Genomic DNA, 20062 nt, shown 5'->3' with positions numbered 1-20062 from the left:
ATGTGTGACCCACTACGACTGCCGTTCCACCCTGCAGTAATGCTGCTTGCCGTACTTTTGTTTCACGCTTTACGGTAAAACCTTTGGGCGATATTGATTTCTTACTACCCAGTGAACCTTCCGTAACTCATCTCCGGCTGTTGAATGAGCTTACATTTTCTACAAGCTTTGCTAGCCGCCCACAAATAGCGGTTTGCTACTCCGTGTAGCGAATTGTCGTCAAAACCAACGACTAAAGTATCGTAAGTCGAAGTACGCATCACATTAGCGCTGGCATTCAGTTGTACGGGCTTCATTGACCTTACTATGTTTAAACACATTAGGAAATAAGTACACAGCCTAACTGAATACGGCGCGAATATTGTTGGCGCGCAGTTTTCGCTTCTCCATCAATTCCCTACGACCGTCCGGTCGATCGGTATTGTCGGCATCTTCGGTCAGCGAGCCAGTCATACTACGCGGACTTTCTATCGGCCGACGTGTTTGTGTCCCCTTCGGTATCGTGCGACAAGGCGGGTCTGCAAACTAGGTAGTCGGCGTCACCCTCATGTCGTCGTCGTGTCGGCCTAACCAACGAGCCTTAATAGCAAACGTGGTAAAAATAAAAGTATAGTAAAAAATAAGTATAGACGTATTCGACAGAGTTATACCTTTTGCTTCACGGTCGTTTAAAAGGCCTTCGGAGGCTGTTGAACCGATTGTCTATCGCGTGCCCCCTTTGTAAATACACAGGCCGAACTTGTGGTGGAGAACCGTATGGTCAACTGAAAGTTACCGGGAAGCACAGGCATTCAGCGTGCTGCAGAAGCGGTATTGTCGCTGGGTGCGACCAGGGGTGGCGCTGCGAAGCGCGTCTCGGTGACGTCTGCTTAGGGATTCACGCATTTGGCGTCTGCTTCACTCGAATTCGCTCTCCCAGCGGTTTCTTTGCACTCGGTTGGCGTCTGATGCTTCTCCGCTCAGATTTTGCGCGGGCATAACTTTCTATTATTTATAATTGACCTAAAATCGATAACGCTACGGAAGAAACTTTGCCGGCATCGCCCCATCACTTGCGGAGACGGTCTCGTGCACAGCGCGAAGAGTGGGAGGTCGCCGTAAGCTTTTGCATTAAGCAATCTTCAGAACATAGTCAGCTGCTATAACCCGACAACAGCAAAAATACAAGACCAAAAGAAATTATAGGCCTTCGTGGCTCCTGGCTTTGGCAGAAGGGATTACGACTCCGGGTAATCATATTGAAGGTAAAACAGTTTTTGCAAACTTGCCGAATGATCGAAAGTATTCTATCGCATCACTTTATTAAGTAGTCACGGCATGAAAGCATGCTGACATGCTCTATGGGCTGCAAAAACCGGAGGTTGAGTTCCAAATAACCCACTGTGTATAGGCGCGTGCTGGTTTTATACCAGGCTTCTAACAGTATGGAGGCTTATTGAGCAAACACGAGTCACTTCAACGGTAAATATACGGTAACACTATGTTTTCTCAGACCTGGAGAGATATTTCGGTATATTTTCCAGAGCTATATCGCCCCAATATTCAGGTATGCGTTTATAAAAACTGCACTGAAAAGGAAGAGCAGGAGAAGAAGAACACTTTATTTAAGAGTAAAATCGAGCTCATTAGTGGGCCAGGTCCTCAGTGTAGGACCAGACAGTAAGAGTAATTTTCTTCAATTCATAAAACGCCATCCCTAGTAGACTACGATTTATTCGTTACGCCTAGAAGGGTTGGAAAACAATAAAGAGCTGCTTGGAAATATCCATCGCTTTCGATTCTTGTAATATAAGCCTTTATACTATTCATTTCGTTCGTTAGCTAGTATCCCAAGCCTTCAACACGATAATCATGTCTTAATCGTTCGGATTGAGAATCAATTAGTTATGATAACGATGGTTACGATAAAAATTTGGAGCACAAAAGCCGCCTTCGAGTTTTGTGAACAACGTTGTCATGGGTGCGATAGCGGTGCCACAGCGCAATCATTCTAATTGTATTTGGACGTGAATAAACAACGCACGCTGCGGATATGCACCTTCTTGCACTCAGTCATAACGAAAACAAATTTATGAAGAAGGCAATGTATGCCTTGCAGCCTGAAGAAAATATCCACACGATCTTTGTGAGCCTCCTGAACATCCCCAAACCTACCAATAAGACATTTGTGATGGTGCAGAAAAATATTGCGTTAGGCACAGAAAAAAAAACACATTCGTCTGATGCAAGTCAACAACAATGAAAGAAATAGAAGACAGCCGGTTTATTTCCTGCTGTGCGATGCGCGTGTGGGGGCCCGCAGCTTCGTACATAGTATTACAGTGTTGAGGCTTCATAAGAGCATCTCAAAAATAGTGTAGGGAAGCCTACAAATTTTGAATACTTATGGAGGAGCTCTGAGCCCTGAACCTCGCGAATAAGCTAGAAAAGACGAGTTACACACGATCTTATAACCGATGCGCTTAAGAAAGTTGTTCTCTCTCTCCTCGTGTGTTGCAAAATTGTGCGAGATACAGCTTGAAATTATTCAGGTGTGTCGGATGCAAGCAATAATAAGTGAATTACTAGAAATACGCTGCTTATGCACCTAAACATCAAAGCAGACGGCTTTTTGTGCAGACACTGCGGTCGCTCACAAGTGAAGTGTAGGAGACGACAGCGGCGCGAGTCTCTAAGCCGACGTCAGAGCCAGGGGGGCCACTCAAACATCTCACCGTCAATTAACTAAAGGTGCCGCCGCGAACCTTCAACGCTGAACAGAAGGCGCTTGTCTTCACGGGAAGTGCAAGAGAAAGCCGTCCAATATCAGGATGTCTGCTCAGTGACGCGCTTGGGATAATCGGTGACGTAACATGCCTCGGAGTGGCGGAGCTCAAAATCACACAGGAAAGAGTAGGAACGCGCCAAAAGTTTTGCAACGAAGGTGTGAGCTTTCTCCTGCACGTAAAACAGTTATACCTGGCACAGATGACGTTGACCACCTCAAATAGATTGGGCGCTCGTTCATTTACTGTAGTCAAAATGCCTTTCAGGTCCCTTTTAACTCTAACCTTACCCCACAATAAACTGACACGAGATCGATGTTCCATCTTAGCCAGCACAATGCAAATTCCGCCCGCAAAGACAATCTTTTTACATAGCAAAAGGCTGCTTTCACGCACCAGACCCCCAGGCGTATACTCACTGTTCCCCCACATCGCGGGTAGTAAAGCTGACTAATTCTTTACTTAAACGGGAAAGAAGGGTCCAGATGGCAACCCACAACCACGAAGCCCTATACTAAGGAGTAAGCACATTTTCCAGCTTGTTGTGTTTATTAAAAATTTATTCAAGTAATAAGGACAGTGGATCAAACAGTGTTTTGGAAAATATCTTCCTGAGATAAATCAAGTATTTATTTCTGCCCTACCGACATGACTCAGTAACTTAAGATAAAAAATACTTCACACAACAGCCGTATCAACTGGGACTGGAACCTGCTCATTGTTTCATTATCTGCACAAGCTCACTCCACCTTCCTTTTTTGCGCTTGCAACTACGCTTCTATATTTGACGTTTTTTTTCGGCGCTTTTTTGTGTCCAAAAGAAAGCCACTCACTGTTTAGCAATCCCAGAATTTCAGACCTGAAATAAGCACGCTTCTGTGCATTGTTTCTTACTCCTTTCCATCTGTAACACAAAGAAAACCCAGCTGTTGCCTGGAGAGCTTTGCCCTCAAACTTGCCCAATGCTATATAAAAATTCTTCAGTAAAAGCGAAAGAATAAACCAATGAGTCCAGATGTGGGCAGGCTACGAGAACCCGTTATATATACTCTCAAATAAAAACACCAGTCCTAGGATGCCGTTAAAAACTCGTGAAGCATGTTTACTCATAGTGTGTGCTTTACTGTTCTATTTGTTGTACCCACCATTCATGGATTTAATAAACCTACTTTGAAACAACTTTATGAGGTAAGCGCATTCGTTATGCTGGTACTGCAAGTCAGTGTATAGGGCATCACATGGCGTATACCCTAGTTTTAAATCATCGTTTGTTAATTACGCTCAGTGTTTGCAATTGCCGCTCCTCTTGCAGCAAAAACGTAATGAACTGCATGTTAGCAAAAATCTATTCAAAGCACGCGATATTACGAAAACGAAAAATGCGTTGGGGGCTAGTGATCGTATGTGGAAACATATCTATATTTTTTTTTAAACAAAAAATACTTGATTGACCACTTATATGACTGCGTAATTAGAATTAGTCGGTTTTTTCGGAAAGATTCATTGTAGTCCAACCTGAATAAATTTCAAGGCGTTCAACCGCTGTCAGAACCTCTTCTGAGCACACGCCATTTTACCGAATTCTAAGGGCTCCCTCAAACATTTTGTGTCTTCTTCAACACTTTCAATATTTGCGACCTTTTGACGAATCAAAGTAAGCTATGTTAAAGGTTTGACAGAGCGATATTCGCATATGTGATGTCCAAAACTATGAGAAATAAAAAAAAAATTCTTTTCTTCCCAGCGTTTTGTAGGTGCCGTATGACCGTTACGTGAGAAGATATTCAACACACTTACACTTTTTTCCAGCCGCCGCCATATATATATATATATATATATATATATATATATATATATATATATATATATATATATATATAAAAGCTGGCAGTAAAGAAAACCTCGGAAAGCAAAGGGGAGGATGTGGTAGGTAATTGAAACAGATAAAGAATTTGGAGAGAAAGAAAGGAAGTCGAGAAAAAAATGCCCGCTGGGTGGGATCCGAACCCACGACCTCCAGAATACCGGTCTGGTGCGATAACCACTTACCAACCGGCGGGGCGGATTTTCCCCTCCACTTTCGGGGCATTTATGGTAAGGTATTTTTGTTTGCTGTGCTTGGGGGTGGTAGCCAGCGCCACTCAGACTACTCGGGGTAAAGGGGACTTTCTTTTTTTAACCTCCGGGCCGTGACTCGAGTGTCTACAACATGTCAAGTGTGGTCGAACAGCGTTGAACTCTCTTAAGCTTCCTTCCCTCCCCTTTTTTCCCCACTGTTTTCGCCACTTTCTTTCCAAATTCTTTATCTGTTTCAATAACCTACCACATCCTCCCCTTTGCTTTCCGAGGTTTCGTTGACTGCCAACTCTTATTTCTCTCTTATTTTCAACAAGCCCCTCATTTCCCATTCTGATTCGCTACATGCATAGCGAGGGCCTCTGTTCTGGCAGTCTTGGTGCAGGTCCCCTTGGCGGATGCTGACTGCGGAAAAATGGCCTTTGTAACACCAAACGGCTTCTATCAGTTTAGCGTCATGCGGTTTGGTCTTTGCAACACGCCTGCAACGTTTAAACGCAAGATGGACAATATTTTCCATGCCCTAGAGTGGGCAACCTGCCTCTGTTACCTTTACGATATTGTCGTATTTTCTTCCGATGTCAACACGCATGTTACCCGCCTCTGGCAATTCTGGAAATGCCCCACTGATGGGGGGATCCAGCTTAACATCAAGAAGTGCGGATTTGCTGCCCACCAACTTATAATTTTAGATCAAGTTGTATCCAAATATGGCGTCAGTCCGGACCTTGACAAATCTCGGCAGAATTTGGCAGGCTCCCCGACTACGCAGAGGGCTTTCGGTCGTGCTTCCAAGCTTCGACTCTTCCTCAAACACACAGAAGGCGCCGTTTTTCCCATAGACATATATTTGTTATACTTTATGCGTCTGTTTTCCCTCTATCAGAGTTGCGACTCTGCCTCCTTCCGATTCCCCACTTTTACTCTTTCGTTCCTCGCTTTTTTACTCCACCAGAAGGGGCGAGGGTAATGGGAGAGGCCCACCTCGGAGGCAAAATTTATAAAAGAGTTTTTCCGTTTATTCTAAGATAACCCCAGATGAAGAAGCGTCTGGCTTTCGAAACTGTTGGACATTATAAAATCCCTGTTGAGTGCTCTCCAATTGTCTGCAAGTTTTGACGTATTCATACATGCATAATATATATATATATATATATATATATATATATTATGCATGTATGCAGACACTTGGACACTTGGAGAGCACTCAACAGGGGTATATATATATATATATATATATATATATATATATATATATATATATATATATATATATATAATCCGGAGAACCTGGGAAGGTTCTCCGCTTGGCTTCCCTTTTTCAACAGTAGTTCAAAGCAAATTCGTAAATTTTTTCACCAGGTGGTTCTGCATCCACAGAACTTTTTACCTGGCTTGGTAGTTGGCGGGTAACAGTGAAAACGTTTTTTGCAGTCTTTGAACACTACGAGAGCAATCTGGCTTGTGCGCAAGAGTTATATTAACAGTCCCCTGGGAGATTCCGGAGTTTGTGTGAGAGACAAAAAGTTACATCTCAACAAATATGAGTATACATTCGAACGGAGTTATATGCAGAAGGCTAAGGTGTGAGTATATTTCTCATACTTTCTTACTATAAAAAAGGCATATGTAAGTGTCGTAAATACTGAACCAATGTAACTATCAGAAGTTTAAGGTTTTGGTAAGCACAACAAATTTAGGGTCGTAGACAACACCTATTACATTTACACACTACCATATTGGTATTCTTACACGGCGATGTATGTTATTACCAAGGTTCCTTGTACTGAACCTTATAAATAATTTTTTTTCTGACAGTAATACTGTACCTCCTCACAGAGGCCGAAGGCGATATAGATCGAATATAAAGATTACAAAATAACCTCGATTCCTGTACAAAACACAGGAAACAGATTGTATGTAAAGCATTACAAATAGACATATTGATACTACAATAGAGAGTTTTCATTTTATTGAAAGGTTTAGCGGCAATATGTGCACGTATATGCATACATTTTTATCGACGCGGTCACCCAATATATCAAATGCACATTTATGGTAACTATTTAGGAAATGGGTATTTTGAGGCATAGCCGTTTTTACCATAATAGCTTCATTGTCCGACTAAAAAATATAGAAAGTTATCGGGACTACATGATGTAAATGGCAGACACCTTTAGTAAAGAGAATAGAGAGAGCATATGCCGAAAAAGGACAACCATTGTTTAGGTACGTATTTTAAGTGAAGCATGGTTTTTTGAGAACGCTACCCTCATTTCTGGTGGATGATTTTCCCGCATCGCGTTATGAAGCCGTTCTTAAATCTTCACTGCACCATATACGGTCGCAACGTGTATTTGTGTCTTAAAAAACTTTGAGCACAAAGTATGCATGGGCAAAGCATTTACAAGGGGCAAACATTGCAGCCTAGGTTATATAAGATGACTGTCAATTGAGCATGAAAAAAAAACGAGGGCCGACCGAAAGACAAGAAGACCAGGGCTGATCTTCGTATCTTTTTAGTTCTTTCGTCGTTTTTTGTTTAAAATATTGAATTGTCACCAACTAGCCCGCGTTTTAGTGTTATTGTAATATATGACCAGAGTGGTTATTGGCGGAAAATTTGGTCTGCATTCACATCAAAATATTCTCACAGTTTTCGTATTAGCAGTTTTTTTAAGGAATACACCAGCTGGTTTCTACAAAAAATAAGGAAAACGGATCTATGACGCCACAGAGAAAAGCGACTAAATAAAAGCCGAGCAAAGATATCGAAAATATATGCTGACATGCATTTTCGAATCGAGCGCAGATGATAAATACATTTTGCATCGTGAGAACCTCACAGAAGGGCTCAACTCTACAAAGTCAATATTTTTGTTCCCGAAAAAATATTACCTGCAGTGGGCGGGAGCTGCCTTCCAGTGCTGGTTGCGGCTTGGCCCGGGCCTTGTCGCGTATAACCTCTTGTGAGTGGCTTAAAGAAGCTCAACGCAGGTTTGGACATAGGTTGGCAAAACAGAAAAGCTCGCTCAAACACAATCATATTTTTTAACACGAAAGTGATTTATTCTAGGATTCACGAAAATCTGGCTGACGTCATGTCCATGTCCGTCACGGAATTGAAATCACCAGAAAAAGTTTGAAATGATGTGGCTGCGCACGGATTAGAGCCGGGAACTCCGTCGCACGCTACGGGAGAGTTCCAGGCGCTTTACCGACTGAGGCTTTTAGGATTTGTGCTTGACCTATGGATCTTAAGTGGTGTGTAAAAAAGCGAAGCATTAAAGTTAAATAGTTCTGCAACAATGCGGTGAAACAATTTTTAGACACCGTCACAGAGCAATAACGAGAATCGCTTTTATAAGCCGCCTTTTGAGGTGTACATAAAAGCTTGCGTATTGTTGGTACGACTAATTTTCATATCAGTGCATCAAAATTACAAAAAAAAGGCTTACTTTCGAAAGCAATAGTTTTTTTATTCCAGTTATATGTTACACACTATCACTACACGCCTCAAATATAAAACTTTGCCTTAAAGCGTATTTGATATTTTGATTAATATAACCTTATAAACTCATACACCATTTGCGATGGAAGCAAGACATCGAGCTTTTGCTGCCCGGCAATTTTATTCTAGTTTGTAGTTTGCGCAATACTCGTATTATATACATTCTTCTAGGCCCCCTTTTGTGTTGTGCCGCCATTTCAAAATTGTTAAAAATGAACATTTTTATGAGCATCTCATCCTGCCCATTAATATTGCTGGGATTCATTCAACTTAGATTAAAAAATCAAGTCCGTAATACTAAAAATAGAGTTTTATCTGAGCGAGCGTGATTCCCAATCCCTGTTTTCTTTCGTGTGTTTGGGATAGTGTGAGCACAAAAATAAAAATTCTGCTCTTCTTGCATACATTTTGAAGACTGATTCTGAAAACGTTTCGGAAAATAGTATTTCAAGCATCAGGATAAAACCTGTCAGGTGAAAATAGTCAGCCTAAAATCAAGCACCCATTTTCCCGTATATCTCCAGAGAATGGGAAATCTTGCGAATTCGGGCAAACATACAAAATTCAGCTTGAATTTTGCTGTCAGATATATGTTTTTGCAAAACGAGTTTTATGCCCTGAATGTCTTTTTATTTTTATGCAGACAGACCACGAAATTTAGGGCCAAACTTATCGATAAGGGTCTATCGGAGATTGTGAAGGCTGTCATTATCAAACCACGTAAGCATGTTTTCCCGCTTTATTAATGATGTGGGTAAACAAATATTATCCGCCCTGAATTGCAAGCATGCGCCTGCATCAGATATGGAGCTTAACGAAAGATGTGAAGAATGATGCGATGCTCCGGCTGGGCCCCCGGCATCTTCGAATTCATTTGAAATTTGTGTATCGCTGGCCCTACATCCCGCAACTTTATTTTAAATAAATATTTCCTGTAGCAATATGTTCTTAAAGGTGTAAGGCAAATACATTGTATCCAATGCACAGCGCTATCGCTTTGCAAAGTGATGAAGACTGCCAATATTTAAAACCGTGGGATTATCAATGCTGTAGTTGGATAACCTGGATGGCATTTTAGGCCGTACGATGGCAAATCAATGCAACAAAACGATGGTTGCTGTAGAGTTACCTTTAGCTGAAGACTAACTTCCGGAAAGAGAATCAGAGAAAAAAACTGATCTACGCGAAAACAAACAAAATCCACAAAAACTCCCACACTGTACTTTATTAGCAAGACAATTATTCTCGAGGGCAGGGCTCAGCGCTCCCGTCCACTGCAGTAACAAACACCTCCGAGCCAAGAAGTGTGATTTACGTTAGTAGTAAACATAGTACACATCCGTATATGATTAAACGATGGTTTGGAAAATGGAGTAAGTAGGGAATTTTTGCCTCCCAACGTTATAAAATGCACTCTTCTGAGTCGAAAATAAAATCAAACACACACAATACACACTTCTGCACAAGACTTCTTCGTTTGTAAAAGACTCCATCAAGCTAAACGAAATGAACAGACCGTCCTCAAAATCACCAAAACACGCCGATTTCTACTTGTTCATGTCGAGACTAGCTACATGGGGAACTCGGGCGCTGTATGACGAGATGCCTAGCAGTTACCAAGCGGAAAAACGTGTCAGTCCGCACAGTAGTACTACTTTGCGATTCGATTCTGCAGTACGAAATGAGGCGCTACTGAACGATCGAGGTATATTTTACGTGTGTGCCAACCAAACCTCTATGTCCTTTCTTTTAAAAATACGGTTGCTGAGGGCTTTTACAAGCTAGTATATAGTAAAGCAGCATTATTGTCCCAACGCCTCATCCGGAAAATATTAACATCGTTGAGCGTCAGCGTCACTGCGTCACTTAGGGCAAGTTTTACCATGGCTTTGAATACAGCTCTTTTAATAATAAAGGATCTATTCTGAAGGAGTCAGGAAAACTTTGTTGTGTAAAATAGATGTGCCAGTTAGGGAAAAAGGGAAGCTATCTACAAAAAAGGAGAATATATATTTCTCATCAGAACACATGACCTTTTAATGTTTAACTCAGCCGTCTACGATGTCGTTCTCTTTCTAATATGGCTAACGGCCAAGCCAAGTGCAGCATAAGTGGTGGTTTAAATGCTAGCTTATGTGGAAAGTGTGTAGAACCGCTTGGTGTTCCCCGCCGTAAAGCGTTGCGCCGTAGTTGGACCAGAACATTTGGCGCATCAAAATAAAATGTCAGTATTTCTGAGTGGTGATGGTACAGAAGATCCTGCCTCTATACATCCTTTAGAAACTCTTGCATAAACATGAATGCAGATGTACAGCAAACCAAAGATTTTTGCAGTAGTGCGACATAATTCACAGGGAACGCATTTATTAGTGGCTTGTTTGTTGGAGGTAATCAGCCTTGTGTTGCCGTTTTCTGAGCATAAGAGTGTGGTAAGAGATTCCTCGTAGATCCTAGTTTTCTTACGTGACGTGAAAGCGAAAGCCAGCAATCATCAGACATCTTTTCGACAGCATCGTTCCTTCACTGTACGAATTTAAAGCGCAAAAATTTAGACAGGGGACGAACAGTACAAATACAACCGCTTGTATTTGTCGTGTTCGTCCCCTGTATGAAGTGAGTTGTCCGCTTTAAATTTGTAAAATGGAGTACCAACTCTTCGAAGTCACACGTTTTAAAGTTATAGATCGTTCCTGCGTCTTACGACACAATTATAAACGCAAAGGCAGACTGGTCGCAATACATGCGGACCTTCCCTCACCTGAGAGTTCTTTACTTGCACCTGTTGTATTCCTGTGCTGGGAAGTTCTATTTAGGGGCGGACGCATCAGGCTGATTCTTATTCCGGTGCCGGCTTAGTACTGAGGTTTGAGCACTTGGATGCTGCTCTGGTGGCCCCAAGTAAAACGCCACACCATGTCAAATCTTTTTATATATTTACTTCCGTTGTACAGCTGCAGCCACTTTGATACCATTTGTGGTTAGGGCGACAATACGGCAGTCAATTTTCACGTTTGATACGACATGTGAGGCTTTCGCCTTTACAATATTGCTACAGGCAAAAACAGTGAGCCCTCTTCGACTTCCACCAACCCTAAATTGGGTAGGGCTCCTACAGCTTAACTAGAAAAGTGTCCTCCTGAAGTACGTCGCGTTCCATTTTAAAAATGTTCACAGACCTACGCAAATTTATCAAGAGGTCGATAATAAACGTGTTATTTTTCTGAATTTTTACGAAAGTTAGGGGCAAAATTCTCACCTCTCTTCATTTTATTCGCGATTTCTCACGTTTTCAAGACAAGTTTTCTGTTTTTTTGATCCTTAACAACCATAACGCAAGAGTATGAAGGCAGTAGTAGATACCCTTTTGCAGACGTTTCGCTGTAGAGTGAGGGTATCGGACAGACATCTTTAGCAGGGGCATCAAAAACCAATATTTTACTAGACCTCTCCTATTATGCAATCTCTATAAACAGTGTAAGTTATAAAGGTTGAAACCTTTGTAAGAGCCCTAGGAAATAACGCGCAATGCAATTTCAGAGCCATGCAGACTCGAATGTCAATTTTCTTTGAACGTCCAGCAGCTCTGCGTGCGGTACCACTTAACTTGTGTTCAGCACCGGCCCTTCAGAGTTTTTTATAAATACAGTTACTTATGTGTGTGCTCGCAAAATTCTCTTTGCGCCGCCTAACGGGTGCCCTTAAATAATGTTTGAAGTCGAGCCATATGTATTGCGTCTAGCAAAGGGCTATTTACATCACTTATTGTGCGCCGTGAACAGATATTTTAAAAAGAATGATATTTATTACGTATAACCACACAGAGCAAGAAGTGTGGCAATTTTATATATACAAAAACAATTCAGTTCCGCTTTAGCATGTTTTTTGCTGATATTCTCACCCATTCAAGTACGATGACAGTTTCTTCAATGAACAAAGTTTATTGTAGTAAACATGCTCTGCTCTAACCAATCCAAGGTACACAAGCACCGAAGCCAACACTATTACGTCCACACACGAGTATCGGCGAATCGAATGCCGCGAGATCTTCCTTGCGATCATTTATCTTTACGCATAAAAATTATGTATGCGTCAAATTACGTTGAGATCACTGGAGATCGAAGCTTTCGCTAGTCTAGTGACCAGAGGTCGCAACACTCTCCTTATGAAGTAAGAGAGCCTTTGCGGCACACAATAGGTAGATAAGGGAACACGCGCTTTGCTTCGAAAATGAATACAAGGGACGTGCGCGGCCAGAAGCGGACAACAAAAACACAGAAATACACAAAACAGATGGATTGGTTAGCGGCAACATTCTTTGGTGGTGGCCTTCATAATAATTTTGGTGTGGTAATAGTGTTATTCTTAATATACCATTGTAACACCAAGAATAACAGTTAGGTGAACAGCCGTATACATGCGTTAACGACGACTATCTACAAGGAGTTGTTTTAATTGCGTGATGTATGTCGCCCAGAAACTTTGTTACAGCAGGAAGGTAAACTGTTGGAATTAAAATTTCTTTCAGGTGTTCGTACACAAGAGTATCGACTGATTTACTGGGATCGTAGAGAAAAGTGTTCTGTTTACACCCTATATTTAAACCGTAAGTTTCTTAATATTTACACAGCATACAACATTGAAGTGTTATCTCACAGAAACGTCTACACACAGCAGTGAACATTTTACCGGTCATGTGGCAGCTTAAGTATCCGCATTTGCGGCTTATTGAGGTTCAGATAAAATTTGTGCACGCAGTTTCGTTAGAAACGCAGACCCAGTCACTTTCCGAACTTTGATTCAGAGGAGGAGTCGGAAGCAAGAATTATGTGAGTCTTTTTTCGGGCATACAAGTATTTTAACTCCCCTAATTACAATTGACCGGTTTCCGAATAAACCTGGCTTTTCCCCCAAGTAACGGCGGGGAACTGCGTTTCGTTGATTCGTCTGAAAATGTTCCTGTGACGCCCAAAAATTCAGGTTTCTCTAAAACGCAAGAAACGCCTCAATAAACGCTAATGTGCTTTGTTATCCAAAGTAACATTTTTCTCTTATGAGTGTGATTAACATTTAGGGAAGCACATTTGCCGTCGCGCTGCTAAACAGGTAAAGCGGGAGTAAATTTGTATAAGTCATATTTCATGAAACCTATCAACAACAAACAAATTGCTGGCAAAAATTGGCAGCAAATGTTAACTCCCTAATTAAACAAAGTAGTCGCATCCTTAGGCTTACTTCAAAAAAGAGGTAAATAAATGGTTTATTCGTACTGTGGAGGAACATTTATCTAAATTTTTATAGCCAAGGTTTGTGCACCGCCTGAGATAAACTTTAAACCTCCGCCCAAAGGTTTTCGTAATCAGGTCGGCAATATCAGAAAGACGCTGAAGGGGGAAGCTGTATATATTTCCTGGCATCACTACCAGCAAGACCAAGAAAGCCATTGGCTCATTTTTCAAGACTTTATTCTAAAAAGAAATTATTCTAACAAAAATCTGGGCTGGTTACATTTTACGGAACTTTAATATATTAGTGTATTTTTCTCTCCGGACCAATAATCGCCTTCAGTGTCTCAAATGCCCGGTGATTTCAGATAACTCGCTAATAGTAAATTCATTTTGACAACAATTACGTAAAATGTACCTAAATGTGAAAACGTTCTGCAGTTTTAAGTCGGAATTGCAGAGATGCTTTGCGCCATGCCTATCTGATCTTTGAAAGAAATTCTGGGGATTAACGTTAACGGTTCCACAAGGGCGCTGAAAAACAACAAGGAAATAAACTATTATCGTCGGCAAACATCGCAAAGTGTGATTACCTCTGATACACTTTAGAGCTCACCCATATCATCATCTTCTGAGAACTTCAATTCAGCTTGGAAACAGAACGTATCCTGCTGTTCCTAACTGAGGAGACGTTACAACTATTTGACAAAAAAGAAAGTGCGCGCGGAAATTTTTTGTATATGTCATTGTACACGTATATGTCATTATACGCGGAAGAACACAAACACGGAGTAATACTGGGGTCAATTTGGGTAATGCTGTACGAAGTGTTCCCCACTACGCCAAAATTGTATGAGCAATGTGACATAGAAAATCTTCGCTCGCAGCAAGTTGTAACATTTATTACTACAAGCAGTTGTAACAAAGATGTGTGTGTATATTAAACAGAGCTGTTTCTTACAAAAAGTATGTTTTTCGTAAGTCTTCCCCGGTCTTAGTCTAAATACATAAAGTTGACCACCGGCGTTTTACGTGGTGTTACTCGCAAGTCTAGTCGCTGCGTTCGTTGAACGGCTAAGTAAAAAAACATTGTCTGTTTGATGCGGAATAGGGGGGATTTACGTTTCGTTTAGAGAAAGAAACACGTCGCAACCTATGACTTTTTTGGTACCATTGAATAGTCTCTTTGGGGCCGGTAACATTACGAGTCTGGCATCATCGGGCATCTGGCATTTCTGGCACCATCTTCACTTGTTATGAAAGTTTCCCTACAGTAAGTTGAACGCCACTCTAAACATTAAATCTAAACTCATCCTTTCGCGCCTAGGAGAGATATCTGAAGTTCCCCATCGGTTTTATTTTTTATTCGTTCCCTTCATTGCTTGCATATTCATAAAACCTTCGTTTCAGGTAAGCTAGAGTGTGAGCTCTACGTATGGCGAAGCCACATCTGGGGAGAGCGTCCCAACTGCAATGAATACTACAGAAAGTACTGCAAGCACAGATCTATTAAAGTATTTAGTAGATATTGCATAGGAGGAAAGTTTTAAAACAATCCATTCTGATGAATAAAGTGCTCAGGCGCACTTCCAGTTCACTGTGATGTTTATTCTGAACCGTAAACAACAATATGTTTGTGTTGGGGCTAACATGGAAAAGTGTGAACACATCTCTAGTAGTGATGAAAAAAGACTTCTAAGGGTACACAGCAACATAGTTCTCTATGTAACTTTATTTAAGAGTCAATTCTTTTGCACATACTATGATGCTGCGTCTCCAGCCATGCTTCTCAACACAAGAAAGCAATGCCCACAGCAAATTAACTCCAACGGGTTTTCAAGAGGTAGTAGCTCAACATCAGGTGTTTGTCAGCGTCACTTCATCATTCCAAGTCACCGAAGCTCTCTAACCTGTGATAGGCTAGATGGGTTTATGGTGATCTGCCCAAAGCCAGAACAGCTAGCCTGTCAATGGGGCACGAGATGATATACCTATAAAAATATAGCACTCTTCAGGTCACTTTCGTAGTTATCTCTTGCCCGTCACCCCCTCAGCTTATTTTTCCTACCCTAAAGCACGCTGCCCATAACGCGACCAAAAACAGCGTGATATAAGAAACCAGCTTCCATGAGTGAATAAAAGTTCTCATTTTAACGAAACAAAATTACCTGGGACATACACACTTACCTGTGACGGGTGCTGTACTCTGGCATTGCCTCGCCCCCTCGTCAGATGACATTCCTGCGGCAACACCAAGGAGTGCTTGCGCTTTAGCTGCACTTTCTATTTGTGTGGATGGAAAGCAAGCACGAGATGCCTTACTGCCTCTTGTATGTCCCCTGAGCGGCTGCTTCTGTTGCGACGTAATTTTAGGGTGACTGCTTCTGCCGTATTCTATCTACGCTTCGATTTTTCCAATGGGAGTAGCATGAGCACGACTTATTGTTATTGCGTGAGCACTAATATTGTTATAAACACTAATATTACAACGGCAGGCTGTCGAATGCGATATAAATTATTTTGGGCGCGTGTACCTAACCCGTTACAAACATAGTAAGAGGAGATATTTTCATTATGATGTGATGAATGTTTCCTGTTTAAAACTCGTGTCAGGTGCGGGTTCGCTCAGCGTTCGGTACTTGCGAGCAGTAGCAGGGCACCTACGTTAAAACTTAACTGGTAAGATACGCATGATATTTTGCAATTCTCTCTGGTAGAGGTCGAAAGCCCGTCTGGTGTTTGTATATTCAAGGTTACAACAGTTTGCAATGCCGTGAGTATACGCTTTATTAGCGTGAAGAAAGCAGCCACCTGGCTAAAAACAATAAATGTGCTCTGAAGTGCACTACATATGCCTCGTCACCACGGCAAAGTTTGTCTTTAGTGTATTTTTAGTGACTGCATCGTTTGACCACACACCAAGTTGCCTAATTAAATAAATGTTCTAGCAGGTTTAGGCTGCGCGCAGATTACACAAGGACATACCGCACATAGAACAGATTGGGTGACATTCTAAAGTGTCACGTTAGGATAAATTCAGGACTTGGTATATAAATAACTACTGGTTTGGAAGACATTATATTTGAAAACTTTTGATTTGCACTAAATGGTGGAGTAAAACTTCTATTGCTAGAGAATTCGTAAACCATTCCGCATGACACTCACTGTGCCACCGCTTGCTAGGCTAAAATTACGTCGAACATCAGTGTGCCTTCAATACAATAACAAAACTCCTTCGAGAATCAATTGGGGTTTTCACGGAGGTGATGTTTAGTAGAAATAAACTGGACGTTTCTAAGAGCATCACTGCTAATAAATGTGCAATCAATTTTCGTGGCGCAAGCGTCACCTGGAAAATTCTAGCGACCTCATGCCATGGAACTTTTGAAGTCTCCTCGGAGCCAAACTCACACTGAAATGTTCTATTCATTAGACATGCACTGCATTTTTAAAATTTGCACGCCGAAATTAAGATATTTTCGGCAGCTTGCGTTCTTTGAGATACTCATTCTATTTAGGGCTGCAGATGCAAGACATTTGTGCGGGCTTTGTCTGCGTCACATTTTACGACATATCTTCCAAAACCGTATAAAAACCATAATTGCTTGACGAAAAGCTAGATCAGTTCTTTCGCTCACCCACAAACACTTAGCAACAGTTGCTGCTCCATATCCTTAAATATGCAGTTGTGGCGGTCGCAGGAACTTTTTGTGTTAAGCAAAACCACATTTGTATTCCTTTGTTCCAACACTACTTTTTCATTGAATGACTGCTAGCACTCAAATGGTAAAGCTAATGAAAACCAGTCATACAATGACATTAGGAGCTCAATTTTAACGTGTGGAAGGGTCATTGCCATCTGAAAGAACTCGCAGTCAATGAAATCTAAAAACCTTGAAATAGTGGAACAACACTCGTGTCCCGGTTTGAACTTGCTTCCTTTTCTTGAGGTTTGGAAACTCGGCATACCAAATACCTGCTTGGCAAAGGAGAAGCTGCCGACGGGCTACGGAAGAGGTCAACTCTCCAGCGCTGATTTTGCAAGTATCAAATCGTCCATGAGGCACCAGTTCGCCTTGTAAATAAACCATAATCAGCTCTCTGTCGAACCCATACTTACAGAAGTGTTAGAAGTGCGGGGCACTTCATACCTGGCCTTACAGACGCATTTGGTAACCGTCAAAACCACCCCGCCTCTCCCGTCCATGGGCTTGATAGTCGCCGCCTCGTAAAGCGGCCTGCGGAGTTCTCGACATTGTTCTAACGGACATCCAAGATGAGTAGACTGAATGCCAGTGCAAGGCTTACGCATCCAAATCAAGGAATCCTTTAATACGCCGTCCAGAAACCCCACGCACCGAAACCTTTTGAAGGTGAATCATTTGAACATGCGGAGGACTGGTTGGAACAGTTTGAGTATGCCGCAAACTTTCATGGCTGGAACGAACAGCGTCATCTCTACAGCGTTTAATTTGCCCTTGAGGGTGTGGCTCGAAAAGGTTATAAAATCAAGAACCTAGAATGCCTTCCTGGCAAGAGGTTTGTCAGCAGCTCATTGCGACCTACGTAGTGTTGATCGGAACGAGAGGGCTGAAGCTGCATTACAACCGAGAGTACTAAGCCCGAATAACTCCACACCCTCGTAGCCTCATTACATGGCGCTTTTGTTTAGGCCTGCAGATTCATCCATGGTGGACGACATAAAAGCCCGGCACTTTATGCGCGATGTGAAGCAGGACATATTTACAAGACTCGCGAGTTACCGCTGCGCACAAGCTCAGAGTTTCTAGCTGATGTTACCAATTATAGAACGGACACTTCAGAAAGCTGGTAGCAATACTGCCAACCTAAACTCAGCATGTCAGCAGCCGTGGCAGTAGACATACTACTACATGTCGAAATTAACCAAAACCATTCGTCCACACAAAAGCATGCTTAATGATCTAAATGACATTTTTGGGTGCTTCGTAACGACGTCTATACTGCGCCAGACTCAAGTTGCGAAATACCTAATTACAACGGACGAATCTGGCCGACCTGTTTGTCAGTACCCATACAGGATATCACAAATAGAGCACGAAGCAATCAAAAGCGAGTGAAGGAGATGCTGAACGATAGAGTTATTCTGCCATATAAAAGTTAAAGGGTCTCACCCGCCACACGCGTCGGAAAAAAGGACAACAGGCTTCGTTTCTGTGTCGATTACCGCAGGTTGAACATCGTGACAAAGCGGAATGTTAACCCGCTCTCAAGAATTAACCCATTAAACCGCATGCGAAACGCGAAACTTTTCTCTCTTCGATAATGACTCTGAAATAGTAAATTTGAATTTAGTAAGCGTAACCCTATTAAGACCACATTTGTGACACCGGACGGCCTCTATGAATTCAAGGTTCCTTCTTTCAGGCTATGCTACGCGCCGGCGACTTTCAAGCGCATGATATATGCCCTTCTCGCTGAGTTGAAACAGCAGACGTGTCTTGTGTACTTCGACGACGTGGTTGTTTTCGCTAACTCATCTGAAGAACGCCCGTCGCGGCAAAGAGGTGTTCTAGAGGCCATTAGCATTGCAGATATGTCCATCAAACCGGAGAAGTCTCACCTAGACTTCGCAGGACTTACACTCTTCAGCCATGTTGTTAGTGTTGCTGACATGTAGCCGGACCACGAGAAGACTACTGGCGGTGCTTCACTTCCTCTTACGGCCGATAATAAGGCCGTGTGACGCTTCCTGAGCCTTTACGCATACACAGGTCCTTTGTGGAAGCTTCCGAAGAATATCGGAAACCCCTCACGCGACTTACAAAAGGAAATTTTGGTTCCACTGGAACAAATATCACCAACATGCAGTTGACACGATGCGTAGCCACCTTCAAACTTCGCCAGTTCTACCTGGCTCGAGGACGCCGCCGATCCGATAATCAGTACTGATATCAGCAACATGGGAATTACAGTGAAATCAGAATATAACAAAATTCAGGGGACCGCGGGAAATTGCTCGTTATTCTAAAAAGTCGTTGTTGCAAAAATCAAAAAATTTAAGACAACAAATGGTATTTCACTGCCGTATACGTGTACAACAATGCATTGTTGAAGTCATTTTTCGCAAAATATCCACAGTGATCATGAAACAATGCATGTTTATTTAAAGTAGTTGACAATTTTCTTCTGGTGCGTGCAGCAAAAGCTTCATGGCACGGAGGGCACCAACTCTTCCACATTACTGTGGGCTGAGTCAGTGGCCGTGCGGTTTTTCCCCGGAAATCTGCGAAGTTTTGGTATTCTGTCCTGCACATCCGCAGTCGTCACGTTCTCGTCGCAATCTTCGAGTGCTGCCACGGCACCCTCAGAGGCATCGTCTTTCATGCCTTCCTCGCTGCCTTCTTCATTTTGAACATTCAAGCTCTCAAGAATGTCCTTTGTTGTCAGCTCCGCTAATGTCCGTGAAGATCCAGCAAGGCACCTGAGCAGCGGCGAAATGTAGAAAA

The 20062-nt window shown here is 42.1% G+C and overlaps 1 long non-coding RNA gene across 1 annotated transcript; it reads left to right on the top strand.

Moving 5' to 3' along the window:
• Positions 1-6279: 6279 nt before the first annotated feature.
• On the top strand, positions 6280-15152 carry LOC144151411 (uncharacterized). The gene is made up of 4 exons (XR_013318867.1): positions 6280-6427; positions 8996-9072; positions 12878-12955; positions 14985-15152. It is a non-coding gene; the product is annotated as an uncharacterized LOC144151411 (long non-coding RNA).
• Positions 15153-20062: the final 4910 nt, after the last annotated feature.

The sequence above is a fragment of the Haemaphysalis longicornis genome, unplaced genomic scaffold, assembly GCF_048455015.1.
Source record: "Haemaphysalis longicornis isolate Haplotype H1 unplaced genomic scaffold, Haemaphysalis longicornis Haplotype H1 scaffold_9, whole genome shotgun sequence".
Taxonomy (NCBI): domain Eukaryota; kingdom Metazoa; phylum Arthropoda; class Arachnida; order Ixodida; family Ixodidae; genus Haemaphysalis; species Haemaphysalis longicornis.
The sequence above is the reverse complement of the archived record's forward strand: the minus strand, read 5'-3'. Positions and strand labels throughout refer to the sequence as shown.